This window comes from Rhinatrema bivittatum, chromosome 9 (assembly GCF_901001135.1).
Source record: "Rhinatrema bivittatum chromosome 9, aRhiBiv1.1, whole genome shotgun sequence".
Lineage (NCBI taxonomy): Eukaryota > Metazoa > Chordata > Amphibia > Gymnophiona > Rhinatrematidae > Rhinatrema > Rhinatrema bivittatum.
In genome coordinates this window covers 112,876,108-112,889,021 of record NC_042623.1, presented here as the reverse complement: position 1 = coordinate 112,889,021, position 12,914 = coordinate 112,876,108, and the positions used below count along the sequence as shown (strand labels likewise).

The 12,914-nt window shown below is 44.4% G+C and overlaps 1 protein-coding gene across 11 annotated transcripts in view; it reads left to right on the top strand.

The window, feature by feature from the left end:
* Positions 1-12,914, top strand: part of SCAF11 (SR-related CTD associated factor 11) — a 529,866-nt gene that overhangs the window by 362,714 nt on the left and 154,238 nt on the right. The window lies entirely within an intron of this gene.

Genomic DNA, 12,914 nt, shown 5'->3' with positions numbered 1-12,914 from the left:
GCCCTATGCCAGCACAGGAAAAATAACTATTTAAACTGGTGTATCAGCACCAGCAATGCCTCAGCTACAGGCTTGCTTGTGCTGGTGCCTTTTTATGGATTCTGCTTTTTCCTTGGGACCCGGACTGCTCCTGGATTGTTTGTTCGCTGCCTGCCTCCGACCCGGATTGCCCATTGGATTGCTCGCCTGCCACCGACCCGGACTACGTGTTGGATTCCGTATTTTAGCCACCTCACTGCGTCCCTAACTCAGGTAGACTGTTACGATTCGTGGACCCACGAGATAGTCTAACAGGATCTAGACCAGTTGGTAAAGAAAATCAGGGATCATAAGGGCCACTCCTTATATAGAGCCAGAAGTAGTCAAGGGCATTTCCGCGCCTATAGGCATTATCGGTTAGATAGATAATTCTTTGGGGCTTTCTCCCTAACCTTCTTGGCTTCCAGAGGACAAGGACAGTCTTTTCATGGAATCAGAAAACAGAGGAGTGATTCTGAACCATCCACAGGAGCGGGTAGGACCACCTCCTGAGGTTCTGTGGGTTCACTCTCTCTTGACTCCTGGAGGGGGGCCACCTGTAGGGGTGCTACAGGGAGTGGACCCACATAAGTTAGGATCAACGGGTGCTGGGGACCATCCAGCTTGGTTACATGCTGGACTTCTATCAATTGGCTTTATGATATTACCATGTTCTGGTCCAGCCAAACAGTGGGCAGTTCACAAGGTGTTGAAGCTGAAGGTCCTATAACTGTGGTGCCACTACCTCCTTCCGAGCAGAGTGAGGGTCATTATTCCATTTACTTGTTAGTACTAAAGAAGGACAGTTCCTTTTGTCTGATCCTAGAGTGAACTGCAGTCTGCATGTACCATGTTTCTGCATGGAAACTCTGTGATCAGTTCTCACTGTGGTGCACCAGGGGAAGTTCTTGTGCTCCCTGGATCTGTAAGAGGCCTATCTACATGTCCCCATCAGTTTCTATATTTTTGCATCCTCTGCAAACATTTCCAGGTGTTGCAATTCGGTCTAGCTACTGCACTACCAGTTTTACCAAATTCATGGTCATAGTGGCAGTGGTTTTCCCGATGCAAAGACATTACTGTGCATCTGTATCTCGCTGATTGGGTACTTTGAGTGCCGTCTTATCTGAAGGAGCTGTATGTGACTCACTGAGTGGTTTAGGTCTTAGGCTTGGATTGAATGGTGAACTTTTCAAAAAAGTACTGCACAGTCCACGCAGGCCCTGGAGTACTTGGGACGCTGTTCGATATGCAGCTTGGTCAGGTCTCTTTCCCGTTAAGAGAATGTGCAAGATTCTCCATTAAGTCTAGGCACTCCTGGATCTGCCAGTTCCCACTGCCTGGAACTATTCACAGGTACTTGGGCTGGTGGCTGCAACCCTGGATTTGTTTCTATGGGCCAGAGCTCACTGCACACTCTATAGGCTTCTCTTCTAGCGTGGTGATCTCCTTGGTCCCAGGACTGCGGCATGCGGCTCCCTCTGAGTCAGGTCGTGCACAGATCTCTTCACTGGTGGATAGTCCTCTTGTATTTGTCAAAGGGAGTCAGTCTCGCCTGGATCTTGGTAATGGTGGATGTGAGTCTCTCGGTTGGGGGAGCTTATGTCCAAGTGGTCCAAGGGAACTGGACACTGGAGGAAGCTTCATGGTCCGTCCATCTGACTGGAGACCAGAGCTATTCACTTAGTGCTTCTCCATTTCCTGCCACTGCTGAGGGGGAGAGCTCTTTGAACAATGCTATTGCTGTGGCGTATGTCAAACAGTGGGGAACAAGGAGCTAGGGAGTCTTGGCAGAGTCATCGCTCCTTTTTAACTTTGGCAGAAAAGTATCTGTGGTCACTATCAGCAGCCCACATTGCCAGGCAGGAGAATGTGCAAGCAGACTTCCTCACGCTGAATCTCTTAGGTTCCGGGGAATGGGAGTTCAGCTTCGCTTTTCACAGGATTTTCTGCTGTTGGCATCCACAGGTGGATTTGATAGTGATGTTGAAATGCTTCGATCAATGAATGGATCAGAGGTCTATTGGAATCGACACCCTAGTGCAGCCCTGGCTGGTGGGGGGAGCTCTTGTACACATTTCTCCTGTGGGTGCTCTTAGGCAGACTCCTGCGAAAGGTAGGACTAGAATGCAACCAGGTTATCATGGTGGCTTGCCGGATTGATCACACAGACCTCTTGCGATTACAGGTGGGTTGGGCCTTCTGTCTTCCGGGGGTGCAGGGCTTGTTGATTCATGGACCTTAATTTGGTTTTATGGGCACAGATGCTTCTTTTGAACCTTGGAGACAGATGTCCTTGAAGAATCTGTCCTTGAAAATGGCATTCTTGTTTGCTGTTTACTTCACTCAATGGAGCTCCAGGCTGTGTCTTGCCAGGATCAATTTTTAGCCGTTTCGGCGGATGCGTCGATTTTGCGATTGATACCATCATGTCTTCCAAAGGTGAACTCCGCTTTTTATATTAATCAGACTGTTTCCTTACTGGCCTTAGCCCATGAGGAGTGCGGTTCTGAATATTGGTTGCTAAGTTGTTTGGACATGCAGAGCATTATTCTCCATTACTTGGAAGTTACCAAGTCCTCTTTGGGGGTTCACATAAAGGAGAGGTGGCTTCAAAGGCCAGTCTGGCTCACTGGATAAAGAAAACTGTGCTTAGAGACAGTCCTCTGGAGTAGATGCAGGTATATTTCACCAGGGCACAGCCAACATCCTGTGCGGAGGTACAAGCGCTTGCCCAGCCAATATTTGCAGGGCGGCCAGTTGGTCCATTCTGCTTATGTTTGCGAAGCAATATTGATTGGATATAATGGCTCAAGGGGTCCTTCGAGCGTCCTGCTTCCTCCCGCCCAGGTAGATGATGCTTTAGTACTTCTTACTACTTGTGAACTACACTGGTGTGTAGCAGGATGAAATGAAAGGAGAAATTTTCTTCCCTGTTAATTTTCTTCCCATTAGTCCTGCTATACCAGTCCAAGACCTACTCAGGAAGCAAGACTGTGTCAGTTTTGATTTTGCAGATTGTTATAGTTAGATGGTTGATATCTTCCTTGGTTATCTCCAGATGCTTCTTATGTTTGGGTTTTTTTTTATCTCCTTAACAGGGAAGCTTATCCTCAGTTTTCTTGTTGTCGTTTGGAGTTTCTGAATTGGATGGGGTCTGATCTGAAGCTTTGTCAGAAAGATACTGGATTCCTACTGCTGAGCACCACTCTTAAATAGAGGCTATGATGTCAAAGAGGAAAAGAATGTTGTCTGCCTCCATCTGTTGGTAGGGGGAAATAACCCACTTGTCATGACCTGGACTGGTGAAGCAGGGCTAATGGAAAGGAAATTAACAGGTAAAGAAATGTCATCTTACAAGTGGTGATTTGCAGGAAATGTCCTTGAACCAATTCTTTTCAACATTTTCATAAGTGATATTGTGGAAAGACTATGGAGAAGGTTTGTCTTTTTGCAAAACCAAAGTTTACAACATGGTAGACAGCCAGGAAAATGTGGAAAACATGGAGGTATTTAGGAAAACTTGAGGAATGGTTTAGATTCTGGAAGCAAAGATTTAATGCTAAAAAATGCAGGGTCATCATTTGGGCTGCAGAAACCTAAGAGGGGATACAATATATAGGGGATGAAATTCTTCTATACATGAACAAAGTGAGATCTGGGAGTGATAGTATCTGATGATCTCAAGGTGGCCAAACAGGTGGAAAAGTTGATGGCAAACACCAGAAAGATGCTTGGGTATATAGATAGAAGAATGGTTAGCAGAAAAAAGGTGATATTGCCACTGTATAAAGGCCCTGGTTAGACCTCATAAGGAATACTATGTACGGTTCTGGAGGCTACACCTTCTGAAGGATAGAAACCAACTCTAGTTTGTCAGCCCTGGTGCTGCCTTGGAGGAGGATGGTCTCCTGGTTGGAGAGCATCAACCTTGTGCAGCAGGAAATTATCCTGTAGCAAGGACCTACTCTCTGTGTTCTTTCACACAGTGGATGTATCTCCCAAGGCTACTGCTCAGGAGGGGGAAGGGTTAGGTCAACTGTCATACTTGGTGATTCATTTATTAGGAATATAGATAGCTGGGTGGCTAGTGGGCATGAGAATTGCCTGGTAACATGCCTATCTGGTGCAAAGGTGGCGGACCTCACACGGCACCTAGATAAGATTTTAGATAGTGTTGGGGAAGAGCTGGCTGTTGTGGTACATGTGGGTACCAGCATTGGAAAATATGGGAGGGAGGTTCTGGAAGCCAAATTTAGGCTCTTAGGTAGAAAGCTGAAATCCAGAACCTCCAGAGTAGCATTCTCTGAAATGCTCCCTGTCCCATGCACAGGTGTCCAGAGACAGGCAGAGCTCCGGAGTCTCAATGCGTGGATGAGACAATGGTGCAAGGAAGAGGGATTCGGTTGTGTAAGGAACTGGGCTCCACCTTAACCAGGGTGGAACCAGGCTGCTGGCACTAACCTTTAAAAAGGAGAGAGAGCAGCTTTTAAACTGGAACAAAGGGAAAAGCTGATAGTCGCTCAGCAGCACATGGTTCGGAGGGAAGTATCTTCAAAGGATACTAATGAAACATTAGGGCATCCTAACAGAGAGGTTCCAATAATTAGAAATGTACTACATGTGCCTATAAGTAAAGAATCACCTGAACTAAAAGATTCCAAATTATCCCTGTTAACTGAAAAGCAGAATGTTAATACAAACAAAAACACACTTTGAAATGTCTAAGATGGGAGAGTTAGAGTGTATAGCAGTGAATGATGACTAGGACTTAATTGGCATTTCAGAGACGTGGAAGGAGAATAACCAATTGGACAGTGCTATATCTGGATACAAATTATGTCGCAATGATAGAGAGATGCAATTTGGTGGTGGGGTGGCGTTTTGTGTCCGAGATGGCATAGAGTCCAACAGGATAAAGATCCTGCAAGAGACTAAATGCACAATTGAATATGGGTAGAAATCCCTTTAGAGTTGGGGAAGAGTATAGTGATAAGTGTATACTACCATCCACCTGCCTAAAATGATGAGAAGGACAGTGAAATGGTAAGAGAAATTAGGGAAGCTAATCAAATTGGTAGTACAGTAATAATAAGAGATTTTAGTATTGACTAGGTAAATGTAACATCAGGAAATGCTAGAGAGAAAGTTCCTGGATGGAATAAATAAGTTTTATGGAGCAATTGGTTCAGGAACTGATAAGAGAGGGAGCAATTTTAGATCTAAGTCTCAGTGGAGCACAGGATTTGGTGAGAGTGGTGTAATGGTGGTGGGGCCGCTTGGAATTAGTGATCATAATATGATCAGATTTGAATTAATGACTGGCAGGGGGGACAATAAGTAAATCCATGGCTCTAGCAATAAACTTTCAAAAGGGAAAGTTTGATAAAATGAGAAAAGTAGCTAAAAAAGAAAAAAGTGTGGCTAAAAAGATTGAGTGTGCAACAAGCATGGACATTGTATAAAAAAAAACCAAAACATCATCTTAGAAGCGCAGTCCAGATGTATTCCATGCATTAAGAAAGGTGGAAGGAAGGCCAAACGATTGCTGGCATGGTTAAAAAGTGAGATGAAAGAGGCTATTTTAGCCCAAACATCTTCATTCAAAAATTGGAAGAAGAATTCATCAGAAGAAAAGAAGATAAAGCATAAGCATTGGCAATTAAATGTAAGACATTGATAAGAAAGGCTAAGAGAGAATTTGAAAAGAAGTTGGCCATAGAGGCAAAATCTCATAATAAAAACTTTTAAAAATATATCCAAAACCGAAAACCTGCATGGGAGTCGGTTGGACCATTAGATGATATAGGAGCTAAAGGGGCATTTAAGGAAGATAAAGCCATCGCGGAAAGACTAAACACATTTTTTGCTCTGTGTTTACTGAAAAGTATGTTGAGTAGATACCTGTACCAGAGACTGTTTTCAAGGGTGACTATTCAAATGAACTGAACCGAATCACAGTGAGCCTGGAAGATGTAGTAGGCCAAATTGACAAACTGAACAGTAGTAAATCTCCTGGACAGGAAAGTATCAACTCCAGGGGTCTGAAAGAACTCAAAAATGAAATTTCAGACCTATTTCAATTAATTTGTAACATGTCATTAGAATCATTCGTTGTACCTGAAGGCTGGAAGGTGGCCAAAGTAACCCCGATATTTAAAAAGGACTCCAGGGGCGATTAGGGAAACTGACGTCAGGCTCACCGGCCTATAGTATCGGGAAAGATCGTGGAAACTGTTATAAAGAGTAAAATCACAGAACATTTAGATAGATATGGTTTAATGGGATACAATCAACATGGATTTACCCAAGGTAAGTCTTGCCTCACAAATCTTCTACATTTTTTTATTTATGAAGGAGTGAATAAATGTGGACAAAATGAACCGGTAGATGTGGTGTATTTGGATTTTCAAAAAGCGTTCGACAAAGTCCTTCATGAGATGCTTCTAAGAAAACTAAAAAATCATGGGATAGGTGGCGTTGTCCTTTTGTGGATTACAAACTGGTTAAAAGACAGGAAACAGAGTAGGATTAAATCATCTGTTTTCACAGTGGATAAAGGCAAACAGAGTGCCTCAGGGGTCTGTACTTGGACCAGTTCAATGATCTGAAAAGAGGTACGAAGAGTGAGGTGATCAAATTTGCGGATGACACATTATGCAGAGTAAGGATCACCCTCCCCAGTCATTTCCTAAAACCACAATACACTTCAGAAAACCCTGCTCCTCGGACCACCTCAACAGCTACCTCACAAAGGAACTATCTCATCTCGACCTTTCTAACGCATACGCAGCCATCACATCCTGGATTAATGTAACCACAAAAGTCGCTGATCAAACCTGTCCTTCGTCCACCAAAGTCCTAAGCCCCTCATCTCTTAACAGAAAACCTTGGTTCACCTCAGATCTTAAGGCCCTTAAACAAGACCTCAGAAAGAAAGAACACATTTGGCGCAAAAAGCCATCTATTGCTTCTTTAACTGCCTACAAATCTCTTATAGGATTGCCATCCTCAGAACGAAAAAAGACTTCTTTGCTAAAAAAAAATCCACCACTTTATCTTCGACTCGAAAGCCCTATTCGCATATGTCTCGGCGCTCACCAAACCATCTCCCCCCACCATTCCGGATGATTCAGCGCTCAACAAAGCCACAGAACTAACAATATACTTTGAGAGAAAAATCTCCAACCTTACCGCCTCACTCTCCATTCCCTCAGCAACACCTCCATCCAGCGCCCTCCCCACCTCGCTTCAATATAACGCAACACTCGAAGCTTTCGAACCAACATCCTCGCTGGAGATAGAAAGTATCCTCAAAAAAATGAAACCAGCCTCACACCCTTTAGACCCAATACCGACTAATCTTCTCTTTAACATCCCAAACACCATTTCAAAGCCAATTTCTGACGACATCAGCCTCTCCTTAACTCAAGGACTTGTACCAGATCAACTAAAGCTCGCCATTCTTAAACCCATCCTAAAAAAAACCCAACCTGCCTCCCACGGACCTAGCCAACTTCCGCCCAATAGCTAACCTTCCCTTGATTGCTAAAATCATGGAAAACATTAACAAACAGCTATCGGAATACCTTGAAGAACATAACATCCTCTCCCCCTCTCAACATGGATTTCGTAAGACACGCAGCACAGAGACTCTACTTATATCCCTTGCAGATACCATCCTTATAAACATGGAAAAAGGACAAACCTACCTTCTTGCGCTACTCGATCTTTCGGCTGCGTTTGATATGGTGAACCATGCGATCCTCTTAGAAAGATTAATAGACATAGGTATCAAGGGAACTGCGCTGAGGTGGTTCAGATCATTCTTGTCTAACAGACGCTTCAAAGTCAGGATTAACACTAAAGAATCCCCCCCCACCCCGTCTGTTCTAACCTGGGAGTCCCCCAAGGATCCTTTCTCTCATCCACACTCTTCAACATCTACCTGCTACCACTCTGCCACCTACTTACAAAGCTTAAACTACCCCATTTTCTGTACACGGACGACGTCCAAATTCTCACCCCGATCACAGAGTCTATACAAAAAACCGTCAACTACTGGAACAAATGCCTTCAAGCAATTAACCACCTCCTTGCTACGCTTAACCTGGTCTTGAACACTCATAAGACGGAAATTCTAATCATCTCACAAGATGGTCTCGCAAATCAGCCGATCTTGCCAGCCTCCTCCCATTCAGCCAACGTTACTTTCAATAACGCTCCATCCGTGAGAGATTTATGCGTAATCTTGGATAAACAGTTTAATCTAAAGAATTTTGTGAACACGACCACAAAGGACTGCTTCTTTAAACTGCAAGTCCTAAGAAACCTAAAACCACTACTTCACTTCCAGGACTTTAGATTAGTGCAGCAATCTATCATCATGTCAAAATTGGACTACTGCAACTCTCTTCTTCTCGGCCTCCCAGCCAACACCATAAAGCCCCTTCAAATGGTTCAGAATTCCGCAGCCAGGATCCTTACCAATACCAAAACAAGGGAACATATCACCCCCACCCTTCAAAGCCTCCACTGGCTACCTATTAAATACAGGATACTCTTCAAAGTCCTCACGATCATTCATAAAGTTAAAAATAACCTCACATCTCTCCGCATCTCTACCCAACTAAGACCTCACGCTTCCTCTAGACCAATCAGGAGTGCTTACAAGGACACCCTGTATGCCCCTCAAGCGAAAACTTTCCTCAGAAAACATGCCATTTCAACAGCAGGACCCCATCAATGGAATGCACTGCCTCCGGACCTCAGACAAGAAGCTTGCCCATCTGCTTTCAAAAAGAAACTTAAAACATGGCTATTCAACCAAGCCTTCCCGGACACGTAATCTTCTTCACTTGCAACTTCTCACTCTCAAGTAATCTTTCCTTGCGGACAACTTGTCTAGTTTACTATCCCCAATGTTTTATACAGTTTTCATCTCATCCTTTCTGAGTTGATTAGTTGATTAGCGTTAATTCAATGCTAATCATCTAATAAGGTTTATGTGATGTTATGACCCGTTTTACTGTTAATAACCACCTCTGTTCTCTGTATCGCACTGAGCGAACGTTGTCGTTTCATTGTAAACCGTTGTGATATGTATATTTTACAGGAACATCGGTATAGAAAAGCTATAAAATAAATAAATAGTTAAATCTCAATCGGATTTGATAAACTACAGGAGGATCTTGTGAGGCTGGAAGATTGGGAGTTTAAATGGCAGATAAAATTTAATCTGGACAAGTGCAAGATGATGCATATAGGAAAAAATAACCCTTAATATAGTTACACAATGTTAGGCTCCATATGAGTTACCACCCAGGAAAGAGATCTAGGCATCATAGTGGATAATACATTGAAATTGTCTGCTCAGTGTGCTGTGGTAGTCAAAAAAGCAAACAGAATGTTAGGAAATCCAGTCCAATCCATCCAGGGAGTCTCTCTATTTTTGTGACTGCGGTTAAACTCAATGGCATTCCAACCCAGGAATTAGCGGACTCTGGGAGTGTGAAAATGCTCGTATGAAGAGTTAGTGAAGTGAGTTCAGATTGATTATGCCAGAGTCGTGACCTTGATATGTATACACGGGGACCAATGGCAGTATCCAACAAGGCAGGTACAACTAAAGACTCTGGTCAGCCAAGACCAAATTGAGGTGGGAGTTCTTCCTTGGCTACCCTACCCCATGGTGGTAGGATGAGATTGTCCAAACTCCAAGAGCCTCTGGAACCACATCGGGCTTGTCCAACCACAACAATGAAGAATTGGAGTTTCCAGAACTCTTTCCTTTGGAGGATCCAGATCTGTATCATAAAGACTCTGACTCCTAAGTCCTGGAGGTGATGCCAACAGAACAAATAGTTATGCTTAGAGGCAGCCAAGGAAATGGGGTAGGAGACAGGATCAGAAGAGTGGGAAAAGGGGAGTGACCTCGGAAGCTTCAGGCCGACCCAGACCCAGAGGGAAGATGAGTCTTTTAAATGGGCGCAGAGCATAGACAGAGGGTGGATGGAAAGCTAATCCCAGGGGCACAGATTACAGACCCTGTAATCTGGGCACCTACTGTACTGAGTCACAAAGGGAATTTTGGAGGGGGAATTGATAGAACAGCTCCTAGTTCTCAAACAGTATCGCTAGAAGATCATACAATTAGTCCACAGCTACCTTCTAGGGGATCACCTGGTAGAGGAAAGTACCCAGAAGAAAATACTGGCACAGTTCTATTGCCTTGGGCCTACATAAACTTGTACATTTGTATCCCCAGTCCTGCCCTACCTGTCAACTTACAAGGCCTGCTGGTGTACAGGAGGCACTTCTTATCCTTATGCCCATAATCAAAACACCTTTTGAAAGAATGGATATGGACCTTTTGGGGCCACTAGAGAAAGCTACTCAAGGAAATAAGTCCTCGTCATTCTGGCCTATGCCACAAGGTATCCAGTGGCAGTGCTGCTACAGAATATGAAGATGCAGACAATGGCGACCACCCTAATGGAGGTTTTCCCAACTTGAGCTACCCAAGGAGATCCTGACAGATCAGAGAACCCCATTCGTGTCCAAGGTAATGAAACAAATGTGCACCTTATTCAAGGTAAAAACTCTGCATACCTTTGTGTATTACCTACAGGCCAATGGCCTCACTGAGCACTTCAATCAGTCGCTGAAACAAATGTTGAGGAAGTTTGTGGAAGAAGACAGCAAGACGTATTGCTACCCTATGTGCTGTTCGCGATCTGCAAATTGCTACAGCTAAATGGGGTTTTTCCCCTTTTGAGATATGGAGGAGGCTGAGAGGAATCTTGGACATAGCTCACGAGACCTGGGAAAACGAAAGGAATCCTTATCAGAACCTTGTTGACTAAGTGCAGGATTGCCTATAAAATGCTGGGGAGGCAGTCCACCTATGCCTAAAAAAGGCTCAGGCTACCCAAGCCAGAGGTTACATTTGCCCCAAAGGTTCAAAGAGTATTCCGGCCAGGGGACCGCGTCCTTGTCCTCTTCCAAAGCCCGTTGGCAAGGACCTTGCGAAGCTTTGGAGAAAACAGGGCCCCCAGCCAGATAAATGAAAGAAAACTCAAATCTATCACATAAACCTTCTGAAGAAGTGGGTGGCAGATGAGAGCAGAGTGGTGGAAGAAGGAGAATTTGGGCCAGAGATCAAACCTGAAGTGGACTGAACCCAGGTTCCTTTCAGAGAGCAGATGTCCACTGCACAGACAGCTGATTTAAATCAGCTGGTAGAGCGAAATAAAGAAATCTTTTTTTAACCTGCCAGGTCGTACCCATCTGATGCAGCATGACAACATTATGCCTCCTGGAGTTGTGCAGTAACGACCTTATTGGATTCCCAAGGCCAGACACCACGTCACTGAGACTGAAGTGAAGGAGATGCTCTGCCTTGGGGTTATAATGGAGTCTAACAGTGATTGGTTCTCACCCATAATGTTGGTGCCAAAGCCAGATGGGAGCATAAGGTTCTGCATTGACTTTAAAAAGGTCAACGGGGGTCTCAATGCATATCAAATGCCATGCGTGGGTGAACTGATTGTGTGTCTGGGATCAGCCCAGTTCATCTCTTCTCTGGACTTTACAAAAGGCTATTGGCAGGTACCTCTCACACTAGCAGTGAAGGAGAAGACTGCCTTCTCAATACCAGGGGGACTTTTTCAGTTTACCCATGGCGAGAACGCCATGGAGTCCCATTTGGACTCCATGGCGTTCTCCCAAAGTTTCAACTCTTGTTTGACAGCCTGCTCTGCCCACATCAAGGCTACATAGCCACCTACGTGGATGGCATCGTGTTGTATAGCCCAGATTGGAATACACATTTAAGCCAAATCCAGGCCGTGCCAACCAGTCTGAGGAAAACAGGACTAACGGCTAACCCTAAGAAGTGCTTGTTGGGAGAGCAAGAAGTCCAATATCTTGGCTACACCCTGGGAAAGGGCAAGGTCCATCTGCAGACCTGGAAGATCGAGGCGATCACCTGGGTACCAGTCCCGCAAACAAAAGTGAGAGAATTCCTAGCCTTACGGAATACCACAGAAGGTTTATCCCTAATTACTTGGAGAAGGCAGAACCTCTCACAAGGCTACTGTTGAAGAAAGCACCAGAAAAGTCCAGTGGTTAGCTAAAGCAGAGAAGGCCTTCCAGGCTCTGAAAGAGGCGATATGCTCCAAACCGGTCCTGATAAGTTCAGACTTTACCAAACCCCTTACGGTGTAGACTGATGACTCAGAAGTAGGCTTGGGAGCAGTCTTAGTCCAGGGGAAGGATGGCCAAGAACATCCTGTGGCTTACATTAGCCGGAAGCTGATTCCACACAAGAGGCATTACTCAACAGTTAAGAAGGAGGCCTTGGCAGTCAAGTAGGTCTTAGAGGCCTTGTGATATTAACTGCGGGGACGACAGTTCACACTTGTAATGGACCACCAACTACTCTAAAAACAAGGATTCCAATTTGAATGTTATATGAGAGTTCCTGACCCTACAGCCCTACAACTGTAAAATATGACATAGGGCAGGAAGGGAAAACATCAGTGCAGATTTCCTGTCTAGAGGTGTCCCTAGTACAGGCAGTCACTCATCCCGATGAGGCTGAGCTGAGGGGGAGGGTATGTGAGGAGCCTATAGGAAACTCCCTCACTGTGTTAAGGTACTGATTGTTTTGATTTTTTTTTCCACTGTAAATAAACTGTGCCTAAAGAACAGCCAGAATTTGCCTCCTTATTTTTCTGGCTATTTCCAAGCCGCTATTACCCAAGTTACCACATCAGTTTTACCCAAGTTACCATATCATATTTACCCAGGTTTATTTTTGCTAAAAATGAAAAATTTGAAAAATAAAAGAAAATACAAATGTACAATGAAAATGTGCCACACAATTGCTGCAG